Here is a 13,155-nt window from a genome sequence, read left to right as displayed (position 1 = left end):
TTCATGAGCACAAAACTCAGCCTCATGAACCCACTATTTCTGACACCTGTCCATGTGAGTATAGATATCCAGCAAAAAAGAAAAATGAAGCGCACTCACCGGTGATGAACAAGGAAATTTATTCACACATATTTACGTGAAGCAGGGAGGGTAGTGAACGCACACAGACTACAATTTGTCTGTGTGCGTTCACTACCCTCCCTGCTTCACGTAAATATGTGTGAATACATTTCCTTGTTCATCACCGGTGAGTGCGCTTTATTTTTCTTTTTTGCTGGATATCTATTTGCCTTGTTTTCATAAAGCTGCACCCGGGAGAACTTATCTACAAACAGGCTTTATACGGTTTATTCAGAGCAAGTCAGAGATAAGAGGGTCTAACTCATTGCGGTGGTGCAGAGGTGTTTTTTTCTTACATTAGTATAGATATGCCTTGTATGTCCTCCATCATCTCTTCAGTTTGTGTGATATAGATTATGTAGACTGAAGATAAAATGGAGGTTATACAAGGCAGTTCTCTACTCACCAGGTCAGGTGTCATAACTAATGAGTTTTTTGACACATAACCTGTTGAGCATAGTTCTGCTTTGTATTACTGCCATTGTCTCTTCAGTCTGCGACACAGATTAAGCAGACTGAAGAAATTATGGAGAAAATACAAGTATTATTTTTTTTTGACAACTCAGCTCCATACCAAACAGACAAAGCTGCAGTGTTGTACTTAATAACTAATGGAGCTATGAGGTGGCAAAAAATCAAAGTGTACAGCGCAGTGTGTTTATTCGGCGCACGGTGTGTGTTGCTGGTGGCGAAATACACAAATAACCAAAAAGTATTGGGGGCAAAAAACATTAACATTTATTTTTAAACATAAAAAAAAATTAACTGCGCCTGCTTGGGGTAGAGTGATGGAACTGGGGGTGTGTGTACCTGTGAGGCCTGGCTAACTGTGGACGACGCAGGGGTGGTAGGAGAAGGGGCAATTAAAGTAGTGGGGTCTGGGAGTTCAGGGATGGTTCTTGACGCATGAGAGGGCAGAGACACATTGGAGGGGTGAGACAAACCTGACATTACAGACACATTGGGAGGTGAGGGGGAGGAATTGAGATATTCCTTTGCTTTTTATTTCTTTTCCCTTTTTGGGATTGGCGCTGCGGTCAGAGGAGCCTCGGTAGGCTCATTTCTTGCGGCCTGGTCATGGTGGCCGAACTGTCAAGGTCCATGTGCTGCTGCTGCTGCATGGTTGTGGTGGTAGGGAAGGCCATGCCAGGGTCCGGCTGCTGCTGCATAATCATGGTGGTAGAGCGGAAGTCCATACCAGGGCCCGGCTGCTGCATGGTGGTGGGGAAGGCCATGCCAGGGTCCTGCTGTTGCTGCATCATGGTGGTAGAGTGGAAGGCCATGCCAGGGTCCTGCAGCTGCATGGTGATGGGGAAGGCCATGCCTGGGTCCTGCTGCATTGTGGTGGTAGAGCAGAAGGCCATGCCAGGGTCCTGCTGCTGCATGGTGGTGGTGGGGAAGGCCATGCCTAGGTCCTGCTGCTGCTGCATGGTGGTGGCAGTGGAGGAGGTCGATGCAGGAGCAGCAGTTGTCATGGTGGTGGCAGTGGGCTGTCCAACAGCATGGTGGTGGTGCTGTAGTGGTGTCCGGCAGTGCTTGGAATGGTGGTGGCCGTGTAGTGGTATGCAGCAGAGCGCAGCATTGAGGTCAAGCATGACAATGTTGTCATAGGTGGAAATGCGACCACTGGCTGCTAAAAATTCAGACTCTGCTGCGTAGTCTGCACGTAAGCAGCATTGCAGGCCTGCATGACACTAAGCTGGAGATCAGGAGTAACGTGTTCCGACATGCCCTTCTCTATTTGATTAAAAAAATGATGCCCTGGCCTCTGGAGGTTGACTTTCACTTGGTCAAGGCTTTTGGTGACATCCTGGAAAAGTGTATTCATATGGTTTATGGCACTATCCAGTCGATCACCCATCGCCTTGAGTCCATCATGAAAGACCGAGCTCAAGGGCAAAAACTTGGGCATGAGTGACCTGTCTGAGGCCCTCTGCTGCTTCCGGGAAGAGCGCAAAAAAAGAGGCAGAGGAGTGGGACAGGGGAACACCTGATGGACCAGCTTCCTGGTCTCCAGTCTGTGTTGTAGGCCCACTTGCTGCAGCGCTGCTGGATGGCTGGGATGGGTCCGTGGCTGTTTGACGAAGGACAGCTCTAGAACCAGGGTCAAAAGTGCTGCTCCATGTGCTGTGAAAAAAAAACCCTAAAAAATTACAATACTAAAGCGCCAACTCCTTTGGAATAGAAAAATACAGATTAGGCAATACAACACAACCCATAACACCACAAAAAATACTTACGCTCTCTGGGCAAGGACAAGTCTCAAAAATGCAAGGATGCGGTGATATTTATATTTGCGGATCCTTGCTCCAGAATCACTAGGAACCTGGCTCTCTTGACGAAGGTCCTTGTTGAAGCGATACTTCATCGAACGCCAACGAGTTTTGACTTTGAGAACTGTTGAAAAATATAAATAATGATTAGACAATGCACTTTTGACCGTGATCACACAACTGTGTGTGATGAGAGAAACTCTCAGGAGTTTCTCTCATCACACACAGTTGTGTGATCCCGGCCAAAGTCACTGCTGCAGCACACCGCATTGCAATACTTACAAAATGCATTTTGAACCTGAGTCGGGGCGTTGTCCCAGCCATCCCACATCGCTTTGGCCACCTCATTCCATAGCCATTCCAATTCCGGATTGACACGTTGTCCGAGTGCTGCGGAACCCGGGTGTCCCACGACGGGACTCGCTCATGGACCAGGGAGATTAGGATGTCAATGTCAATAAGGTCCTCATCCCGTTCTGGAACCTAATAAATAAATAAAGACATTAATGTTGGAGACATTAACATAAGGAAAAGAAAGAAAACAACAGAGACAGAAAACTGGCATGAATATTCAAAGTCAAGAAAAAAAAAAGCAGTCAAGAAGAAAAAGGTAAAGAAAGAGGAAAGTAAAGAAATGCACATTCAAGAATAGTAAAGTCAGGATACAATAAACAGTCAGCCAGGTATACTTACACGCTGCCGCCTTTCCACCCGACCGTGTCCACGCTGCTCCTGCACAGCCTCTGCTGCAGTGGAAGAACTGCTCTAAAAAAAGGAAAAAAAAATTGTCACGTGTAGATGTGACAGAGAATACTTACCAATCTGAAGAGGTGAATACTCACTTCACTTTAAATTCCACCTTGTGCAGGCCCAAGACATTGCTCCTCAGAAGAAGATGACATTCTGATGCATGCAGCAAGAAAAAAAAGACAGAAATTAGGACATATAGAGACAGAAAATAGAAAATAAAGACATTGGCTTTGATACTCACATTGTTCAGAGTGTTGATTCCTCCCAGGTTCCTGCGTCTTTCTGCTCTTGTTCCCAGTCTGCTGAGTTGTGGACTGCAAATGCCCACTCCCTCATTTTATCAGTTTGTATGTGGAGGGTGGCTAATCAGTGTCTAGGCATGTTTTCCTGTGGTACAATGCATGCGTTCACAAACGCAAGCAAACACATGTGCTTGCGAACGCATGCGTTCACATAAACCGTAATGAGTTTTTTTGCCGCATTCCTTCCGCTAACAGCTGCACATGTTTCAAGGTGGCAAATTGATGCCTCTGAAATTACTACATGTAGCGTTTACTGCGCCAAGCCACAGACAATGAAACGATGCATGCGTCGTCAAACGCGGCAAAACGCAACCAATCTCAGGCACCCTAATGTTAAAGATAAGAATACACGACGCATGCAGAAAATTGAGGCACAAACGCTGCGGACACAACCGCAAATGTGAAACCAGCCTCAGTGAGGAAGGAGATTCTTCTAGTGAAATGACGAGAGGCCCTTGGACCCGACAGTTTGGCAAAACAAAAGTACAGGGTTTCGCATCCAATCAGGATAACGATTTCAGAACATTTCCCTTAAGGTAATTAATCTATCCTCCCATATTTTGACAAATGCACAACTAAGTGTTCTACAGAAGGGCCTAACCTTTTCCCCTTCCTCTAATCTAGACACATTTGAGACAATAAAAGATTTACACCTTTTTGTGAGAAAACTTGTTCTAAAAAAATTCCATCATAAAAAGGATATCTGTGAGGCTCTGTGCACACACTGCGGATTTTGCTACGGATCCGCAGCATTTCCGCAGCTGCGGGTCCGCAGCAGTTTCCCATGAGTTTACAGTACAATGTAAACCTATGGGAAACCGAAAACGCTGTGCTCATGCTGCGGAAAAAAACGCGAGGAAATGCAGCGGTATACATTCCGCAGCATGTCAATTCTTTGTGCGGAATCCGCAGCGGTTTTACACCTGCTCCATAATAGAAAACCGCAGGTGTAAAACGGCAGTGGAATCCGCACAAAAACCGTGGTAAATCTGCGGTAAATCCGCAGGAAAAATGCAGTGTTTTTGCCCTGCGGATTTATCAAATCCGCTGCGGAAAAATCAACAGTGGACCATTCTACGTGTGCACATAGCCTGACATGTTTCCAAGGAAGGAAGAACAAGAAGCTCTAGACACCATCCAATCTTTGCTTGATGAGAATTCCCGTGAAGCACAGTTGTGCTCAAAAGTTTAGATACCCCGGCAGAATTTTAGCTTTCTTGGCCTTTTTTCAGAGAATATGAATGATAATACCAAAACTTTTTCTCCACTCATAGTTAGAGGTTGAGTGAAGCCAGTACAGTTTGTAAAGAATATATGGCATAGTCATCACATGGGAGCCGGTATCTAGTAAGGCATTCATCGGGATGCCGTCAATCATGACGGGCAGGACCGGCCATCCTCCCACATACTTGTCTCACCAGTTTTGTGGGCCTGGTCGTCTTACTCCTGGTGGTTGGCCCCCTGCCCCAGGGGTTGCTCATTTAAATTGCAGAATCTTGCAATGTGCTACACCTTTCTGCAGTGGCGACAGAAGGGCTGTCCGTCCTTGTCGTAGCAATCGCTGTCTCTCCCTCTGGTGGGTCGGATTCTATTCTCATTGCCATGGGACACCATCTGGACTGGAGGCCAGCTGGATCTTCTCCTTTGGGGACACTTGCATGGACCACACTGTTTTTGTTAGGGAAGCCACACTTTTGGTCAGCTCCTGCACCTGGAGACGTAGTTCTGCAGCAGGGTCAATATCTAGGGTCTGCGCTTTGGCTTCCACGAGGGTCTGGGAGAAGGATGCAGCTTCCTGATGGTATGTAAATGCTGGGCACCTAGGTGGTGCGATGCTGCTGGAATTTGGTTCACGCAGCACCTGGATGGCCCTATCTTTAAAGTGCGTAAAGTCCAGGTCAGAGTTTTGTAGGGCTATGATGTTTTGATGTACAGCTGTGTCCTGTGGGTGTTGGACAGGAGTCCCTAAATAAACTGCTCCTTTAGCAATCTATCCTCACCTTGCATGGTGTCGGGGCCAACCTGCTTAATGGCCCGCAGTGCCTCCTGAAGATTAAGGGCATAGTCCCTTATACTGTCCTGCACCCTTTGTTTACACCCAAAGAATCTCATTTTTATCTCTGCTGCAGTGTGGGTGTCAAAGGTGTCCTTCAGCCCGGCCAAGATTTGCTTGACAGTTCTTTTATCAGTGTCCTGCCAGGACTTTACCTCCCTCTGGGCTGCACCAGTTAGCTGGCCAGTAAGAATGCTGACTTTTTGACTCTCTGACGGGGGTACACTTCAAACAAACTACATAGTCTCTCAAAAAATAGCTCAGGGTGTGCGACTCCGCTGAGTACTGTACAAAGCTACTGAGGAAAGCAGCACAGTGGATAAGAAAAGGGGCTCAGAGTGGAACTGTGACCAGGCACCCTCAGAGCCAAAGCGCAGGAACCGGGCACTGGGAGCCCAAGTCTGAGGCGTACTCGAGAACACACGGCAGAACCAGAGGGCATAGAACTGTATGTGATTTGCCCACACCACACTTGAAGGTGAAGCAGCACCTAAAGAGCCCGGGTCATGATAGAGACCCTATAAAATGGCTCAAGTTGCCCATCATACAGGTTACTGTCCCAGGACAGGAGAGAGAGGACTTTGCCAGCAGCTACAGGCAGCAGGGACCTTGCACACTAGCACGAGTAGGAAGGCTTATGGACCTCACCTGGGAGAAGGATTCACTATTGCCTCCAGGCCAGAGGGGCTATACCATCACCTGTTCCTGGTACCCTGGTCTGTGGACTGCTACTGTCAGTAAACCAGTTAAAGGCTTTACAACTTTGAGTCCTGCAGTTATTTGCCGGCATACACCATCCTTGCCCATACACCTTGGGAGCCCTGTGGACCCCGCTTCACCTGTGGGAAGCGTCACCATCTTGCTGTAACAACATCACCCCAGAGGACCCCTTTAAGCAGCGTTGGTCCCCTCTGACCGAGAACCATAGGTGGCGTCACAAACGCAAACTTTAATACAAATCCCCTTAAGAGACCTTACCCCCTTTAATTGGGTGCCCAGGGCCACGGACAGGGTCGCAGCCACCATGACATCCCCTTTAAGTGAGACCAGACCCGGTACCAAGTACCCCACTGCCCAGGTGGGCGACTCACTCCCTGTATGTACGGCATTGATAGTGGCATTATAAGGACTGCGACTGCGGTCGCCGAGGAATCTCCACCTGGGTTGGAAATTTTCCTCCTGCGTAGTGAACCTTAGCCAGGTTCTGGGTATCGTTACAGTAGTAAGCGGCTATTCCACCGGTAGGATGGATTGAGCACACAGGAGTTCTGGGTCCAGGCCTCCTGCTTCCCACCGGCTAACGTCCGAGCGCGCAGCAGGGCTTCTCCTTGCGCCCTTTCTTGGGCTCCGCCCATGACAACACACCCCTTCTGCTTCCGTGCTGTATGATAATGGCTGTTACCACACAGTTGAATAAAGTTTATGGCACACAGGGCCCAGTGATACCGGGCTACGAGATCCTGTTCGTAATGCCAAAATGCGACGCTCTCTACAGCCGTGGGGTACTCGGTCCGGGTCGGGCAGTTCTTCAGGGTATTGTCACAGCAGCAGTGACCCAGTCAGTGGCCCTGGGCACTCAATAAAATAATGAGGGGAAAATTACAGGGGATTCATTCGTGAGGCCACCTGTGGTGTTCGGCAATGGATGGCAGACTCTGCTTAAGGGGACCACTGGGGCAGATGGTGATGCACCAGGGCTACCAGTACTGTTGTGAGGGATAGTGGACATTGGGGTGCAGGACTGAGGATGCGAGAAATGACTGGAGGACACAAAGGCTGCAGTTTTCTTTACCTTTACTTGATGGCTGGAGGTGCAGTCCGGGGCACGGGTAACAGATGGTAATGGAGATCTGTGCAGCCTGGAAGCAATTTAGGATCCACCTAGCCAGGTGGGTTTGGAGGCCTTCCTTCTGTGCTGTCCTGTTAGGTCCTTGCTGCTTTAAGCTCTGCTCAAGTCTCTCTCACTGTCTGACAGAATAAAAATGTACCCGCATGGCAGGTCGCTTAAGCCTATTAGATGTGTCGCTCCTTCGTGGCGGCTCCAGGCTCTGGGATGCTGCTGTGCTGCTGGGTGTAAAATGTGCCTGGAGACCTGCAGTCTCCTGCCCTCTGGAATTAGCTGCTGCAACTTCAGTATCAGTGCAAACACGGACTCGGGTGTCTGGTTTCTAGCGCTCAGCTCTGGGGTGAGCTTGGTTACAGCTCCACTCCCCAGGTTCTCCTCAACTTCCCTCCTCTCACTCTCTCAGACTCAGACTCAAAACTCACTAACTCCGCCTTCAGGCCAGAACTTGTAAGGAAGCTCCCCTGGAACCGGGTGTTAGAGCTCCCCCTTCTGGTCTGGAGTAAGGAAAAGTGTTGGATGCTGGTGTTACTTGGTAAGGGGACCCCTACTTGCTTCCAGGCATGACATCACCCCCTGTGAGGGAGGCAATGCCACTGTGGCAACCAGACTCCTGGGGTGCTACATTTTGAACCCACAAGTGCTTCACAGAAGCCGTAAAAATAAAAAAAATAAAAATTTTCCCTGATACATCTATTCTAGCTCCAAATTTTGCATTGTCATAAGGGTAACAAGAGAAATTGCTCCATACAATTTGTTGTGCAATTTCTCCTGAGTGCGCAGATACCCAATATGTGGAGGAAAGCAACTGTTTGGGCGCAAGGCTGGGCATGGAAGCAAAGGAGCGCCACTTGACTTTTTGAATGTTAAATATACTGGAATAATTAGCGGTTGCCATGTCGCGTTTGGCGATCCCCTTATTTGCCTAAACAGTGGAAACCCTCCACAAGTGGCACCATTTTGGAAACTAGAGCCCTTTAGGACCTTATCTAGATGTGGATTGAGCACCCTGAACCCCCAGGTGCTTCACAGAAGTTTATAATGTTAAGCCATGAAAATAACAAAAATCACATTTTCCCACAAAAATCTTTTTTAGCTACAAATTTCTTATTTTCACAAGAGTAAAAGGAGAAAATGGACCCCAAGGTTTGTTGTGCAATCTCTCCTAAGTTCACTGATACCCCATATGTGGTCAAAAACTACTTTTGAGGCACAGTGTAAAACCCAGAAGGGAAGTAGTGCCATATTACAATGAAGCTTTTACCGCACTTATTTCAGGGTGCCACGTCACATTGGCAGAGCCACTGAGGTGCCAGAACAGCAGAACCCCCCATAAGTGACCCCATTTTACCAATTAAATCTGTCAATGAATTCATCTAGGAGTGCTGTTCAGTGTGAGAGTGAAACGCAAACGTGAAAAGTGCAGCCTAGCAGTCCGCTGTCTGAGCGAAACACACGTCGGGTTGAGGGTACGCCGAGATGACCTCAGACAGTGGAGCTTACACAGTTTGATTTTTATCAGGTAAATGGAATAGAGCACTAAGCACTTTACCACAATTTTCTGTCTTTCGACTCTCTTAAGTGTTAGTGATAACGTCACATAGTGTTAGTAGCTGTAGTCTCTGCTGATTTATCCACACGGTTGCAAATATTAATTCATGAGGGCAGCACTAAAGTATACATACTGTATCTTTAACTCAGTATCAACATAGTTGTGATTTTTAAGGTCTAAATTATTATATGTTACTTGTGATTGATTGTTTGCCTAGGGAGTGTTTTAATTTATGTAAGTCAAAATTACCTGATCCATTCCAGTTTTCCCATTGCTCCCTATGGCATATTGAAGCCATTACAATTTTATCGGCCAATATATGGATTACATTCTAATTATTCTGAGTGCCATCTCCAAGCTTTACCTATTGTGACATCTCTGCTTATTTTATCAAATTAAGTCAAATTCTTTATTATGGATCTCTTCAGTATTTGACCCATTATTTGGTTTGAAGTGTAGTATATGTATATTCTTGAAGTGCCTAAAACAATAGTCTTGGACCTTTTTGTATAACTTAAATTTATACCATTGGGCAGTGAAGCAAAAATAATTTACATTTTTACCACTGAGATTGTGTTAGCCCCAAGTTTTACATTTTCACACTGGGAAATGGGTGAAAATGGCACCAAAATTTGTTTCACAATTTCTGCTGAATGTAGAAATACCCCATATGTGGATGTACAGTACTACTTTGCCATACAGAGTGACTCAAGAGGGACAGAGCTCTGTATGCTTCCCGAAGCGCAGATTTTGCTGGACTAGTTTGCGGATTCCATATTAAGAAACTCTAAGTGCTAGAAAAGCAGAATCCCCCCTCAAGTGCCAAATTTTGGAAATTATAACCATTTGGGAATTTATCTACAGATGTAGTGATGATTTTGACTAGCTACATGGATGCACCTGTAAATTAGGAGGCCTCTCATTACTACAGAAATGCCAAACATGTGGGTGCTAAATTTTGTTTAGGCACACTGGGGCTCAGAAGGGAAGTTGGGCAATTGGAATTGGGAGTGGAGAATTTGCTGAATTACTTTTGGGGAGCGAGGTGCCATTTAGCTTTTCCAGAGCCTTTGTACTACCAGTAACGTGGAAGCCCCCTATATTTCCGTTAACAGATGACAGATCTGAGTGGGAATTTTTTTCGTAGATTGAGTTGAAGCATTTATTGGGAACATTTTCCATAACGTTTGGGATCATATTTATCTGGTGCTCTAAGCTGAGCACTTACTTTGGGGTTTCCATCTAAATCTCCGACTGATGTGACAGATGAAACCCCCGAGGGATCCATTCACTTTAATGAGGCAGCAGAGTGACTCTGGACTCTGTCTGGCCTCTGTTCAGTGGTGTCCTTTTCACAAGTGCACAAAACTTTGACCGACGGCACTTTTATGCAATCCTAAAAAGATGGACACTGCCGGATCACAGGTCCTATGGCGTCCACAGTGCCTCCTTCTGCCTCATTATAGGAAATCTTCCATCAGGGGTTCTGTCTGAATCACATATTTCACAGATTTACATGGACATCCCGGTGTAAGCACTCAGCGCAGGATAAATGTGCACCGAGCCTTACTGCGATCTTCGTGAGGCAGAATGAAAAGATCAACAGCATGTGAAGAATTTGTTTTATTTCTTTTTTTATGCCATTTTTCATGCAGTATAAGTGGTTAGGCGACTTTATTCTTCGGGTCAGTACGATTACAGCGATTACAGATTTATATCGGGTTTTTATGCTTGGCTGCTGTCACACACTAAAAACGCTTTTTATTGCGAAAACTAGTTTTTGATTCACCATATTTTGAGAGCTATATTTTTTTCATATTTCGGCTGACAGGTTCATGTGAGGGCTTGTGTTTTACCGGACGAGCTGACGTACCATTTTCGGATACATTACATTTTTGATCACTTTCTATCCTGTTATTTTGGAGACAGAATAAACAAAAAACAGCAATTAAGGAATTGCTTTTCTTTTTTTTTTATATCGTTCCGCGTGTGGTAAAATTGGAAGGCAGCTTTATTCTTCGGGTTAGGATGATTTTTTGTATTGGTGCTTTTATACAATGAAAACTATTTTATAGAAAAAAATAATTTTTTTTTCATTGCTTTAGGCCTCTTTCACACGTCCGACTCTCCAGTACGTGTGGTGACAGTTTTCAGATGTACCAGAAACATATACACACGTAGACCCATTCAAATGTATATGTCTGTGCACATGTCAATGTGTTTTCAAGGACCGTGTGTCAGTGGGCAAAACACGCTGACATATCCATCTTTTACCATCAGCACGGACGGCAACACGTCCCGCACACGTGCACATGGAGAACACACATTGATGTCCTCCATGTGACATGCATCGGCTCCGGGGAAGAAGTGCTAAAGTAAGCGCTATTTCCCTGCAGCAGGAGCTGGAGCCGGCTCTCACCATTCTCCCCTGCTTTGCCAGTGAGCAGAGGAGAGTGATGAGTGTTATAGTAAAGTCCGAACGACAGCAGGTGGGGGCTTTTGGAACTCCTACCCCCTTCATCTGACACCTGCTGCCGCTTATAACAGTGAAAGAAGGTGCGGATGATCGGGGTATTCCAGCAGCCGCCGGCTGCGATCTAAGGAAATAAATCAATGAAAAACCCGACGTGGATTCCCCATATTTTCTTAAACCAACCAGACAAAAATCATAACTGGGGGGCTGCAACCCTCAGCTGTCAGCATCTGCAAGGTTTGTTATCAAGAATAGAGGGGTCCCCACACTGATTTTTTTAATTATTTAAATAAATAATTAAAAAAAACATTGTGGAGTCCTCCCATTTTTGACAACCAGCCTTGCTAAAGCCCACTGCTATGGGCTGCTATTCTCAGGCTGGTAAGAGGCCATTGATATAGCTGCCCCAGCATAAAAACAGCTACCCTGAAAAGCCGCATCTATTAGATACACCTTGAAACATTAGAGAAAAAAACACGTATTTCATGAACAGGTAACAAATTTTATTGAATTATATAAAAACAGACAATTAAAAATAGCCAATAGTGCTACAAGTGAGCCAAGAAAGTAAACATATAGGCATCACCAATAGATGGGTAGATAAATTATTAAGGTAACAGCCTGCGTAACCACACATCAATACATAAATCAATAAATACATATATAAATATGAATACTGGGGTGTGGTAAAACATTATGCACAACCACTTAGAATTCCTAAACCATGAATCTCATAATCCCCAATATACAAGGTATGTCTCAATCGGTTAATAAATACAGGGTTCCTAGGTAAAGGTAATGAGCTCCATACGGATGCTAGTGCCAGCCATAGGACCAAAAGGGGCCCCTAATGTGAAAGCCCCTAACGCATAAGTAATTAGACATATGCAGACGGTAGTATATTATAACAAAAACACTTACCAACATCCAAATGGTGATGCCACAGCCCCAATGCGCATTTCGGCAATGTGCCTTCTTCAGGGGGAGTGGCATCACAGCAAAAACATGCCCTTTTTGTATGAGCGGTGACCAATAAGGAGATCTAATGTCACAAGTCACATGACCGGAAGAGACCCAAAGGGATCATGGTATTTGTAGTAAAAAGCTGAACCCACGTGGTCCAAAGCGGCGCATGACATCCGGCCTCCCCAGATAAGGCGGAGTCGGCGAGTGCGTCATGGCCGGAGGCAGGATGCCGGCGAGGACTCCCCAGCCGCACACCAGGTGCGAGTAGGGAGTCACCCCCGACATCCGCCCACAGCCAGAGAGACGCCGTCGCCGGCAGCGCCCACCGGGGCGCTCGTGCGCATGCGCACAGACCATCGTTAGTAATAGCCTATCTAATATAGACATATGTCACTGCCTAACAGGTAACGTGGGCCATAATTAACATAAGAAAATTAAGAATATTTCCTGCAATACCAAGTAAACTAAATACAGATCTGCTAAACTAAGTGTCACCTCATATATGTATACCCACATATTAAGAGTACATACTTATAAAAGCATTACAGAAACCCATATTAAATGTGAAAAAGTACACATAAAGAAAGCGTGAAAAAGTAAAAATATGAAAATAAACAAAATAATATAGAAACGTGAAGAAAGTCACATATGTTAATGTGAAGAATGATAAAAGTGGAAAGAAAGTTGATTATATAAATTTTTATTGTCCATATGTATATTTGATATAAATAAAACGTGATAGTGGACACGGGTAAAAATAAGGCAACACCGAAGTGTGAACTACTAATATAGAAATATATAGATATAAAAATATGGACCCATC

Source organism: Ranitomeya variabilis, chromosome 1, assembly GCF_051348905.1.
Source record: "Ranitomeya variabilis isolate aRanVar5 chromosome 1, aRanVar5.hap1, whole genome shotgun sequence".
Lineage (NCBI taxonomy): Eukaryota > Metazoa > Chordata > Amphibia > Anura > Dendrobatidae > Ranitomeya > Ranitomeya variabilis.
The sequence above is the reverse complement of the archived record's forward strand: the minus strand, read 5'-3'. Positions refer to the sequence as shown.